The sequence below is a fragment of the Camellia sinensis genome, chromosome 13, assembly GCF_055761805.1.
Source record: "Camellia sinensis isolate YWXY chromosome 13, ASM5576180v1, whole genome shotgun sequence".
Taxonomy (NCBI): domain Eukaryota; kingdom Viridiplantae; phylum Streptophyta; class Magnoliopsida; order Ericales; family Theaceae; genus Camellia; species Camellia sinensis.
The window spans coordinates 56,012,045-56,013,816 of NC_138973.1; positions in this window are offsets into that span (position 1 = coordinate 56,012,045).

Genomic DNA, 1,772 nt, shown 5'->3' on the forward strand with positions numbered 1-1,772 from the left:
TATCTTATGAAAATGAAAAAGAAAAAAAGAGAATGTTTTCAAATTTGTGGAAAATCATTTTTATAGTAAAAGGTGAAAACAAAAATCATAAATGTGTGAAATTTACCATTGAAATGGTGAAATTGCCCATCATTCTCTTCCAATATATTTCTTTTTGTGGGTATTGATTTACAACCTCATAACCAAACAATTCTCTTGTTCGAGATCTAGGGAGCTTAGGTGGAGAGCACATGACAGAATAGATTAAGCCAACACATGCACATAAGAGAGTAAGAAATACCGTGGTGGCTCGTCCATTCGGGGACACTCTAACGATCAAGTCAGTAACTTATATCACAAGATATTAACTTGAGTAAAACAACTCTCAATTAAAGCGTCCCTTAGACCCACATGGGTGCTCTCTTTATGTAGTGAATAGTATCCAATTCGCCTAGAAATCTTACTTCATGGGATTCTATCATTTATAAGGATATCACTTATCTAAGACTCCTTCTATTTAGATTAGAATGAACTCCCTTAAGAGTCTCATCTTTGTCGAAACACAGAACCTAAAACCATTTTGGACTCTTGTCATCTATTCGAATATCTCAGATTTAGATATGATCACATCATAACTCGGCGACTTGGTCCATCCACGTGGCACCTCGGCTAACAATCTCTTCCAATATATATATTCTTCTTTTTTTATTTGTAACCTCTTCCTTCATCGTCCACCAACATGCCACCATTCTTAATCATTGCCAACCCATTTTCTATGTCACTACTCACTCTTAGGGTCTATTTGTTTTGGAAGATGGAGGAAGAGATGGGATTGAGATAGAGGTGGGATCTACTAATATTGTGTTTGTTGGAAAATTTATGGAGGGGATTCATAGTACCTTCAGATTATGATGGGTCTTCAGTGTTGGGATTCATAGTTCGCCGAGAGACATGGTATTAAAAAATAGTCTATTCGGCTTAGGGTGTTACTGGTCGTTTGGGGGGACGTCCGGCTGGTCATCTGGCCGGTCAACCGTCCAAGAGCAAATTTTTTTTTTATTTTTTATTTTTTAAATGTTGGACTACACATTTTGAACATTAATATTTAATAAATTCTAGTTTTTGTTAAGTAAAAACCATGGTTTTTATTTGTCTTATTATTTCATTTTTATTTTATATAAAAATAATTTAACAATACCCACACAAACAACTATTATCAAAACAAATACAATTTTACTTAATCATCTCACTATTAATCCCTCATTATCAATCCCTTCCATTCTACATTTGAAAACAAACGGGCCCTCAGTCTCCTTCCTTGCAAATCACTATTGTTAAAGAGAGAAGGAAATTGTGACCGTTAGAGAGATTCGTACAAATTTAAAGATGGGAATGGCGTGGGGGAATGGAGAATCCATGGTTTTGCAAAGAGACTTGCATGGGATTATGGGTGTTGTGGTGGTAATGTTAAAGGGATTAGGGTGCTTTGGTGGTGTATAGAAAGAACTAGAAATGTTGTGATAGTATGAAAAATGAACTAGGGGTGCAGTGGTGGAGGAAGTTGTAGGGTAAGCAAATGAGGGAATGATTGGAATTGGGGCTAGTGGAAAATGGTGGAATAGAATGAGATTAGAGCAATGTCACCCCCCGAAGTAATTAACAATAGGATCATCTCACAATAATTACCAATTACCAATACATTTCAAAATATGATATCTTTGCATTCATATGATCCAGTTGTATAATATATGGCACATGCAATTGTACATTCATAAGTCATAACCCTGAATCTA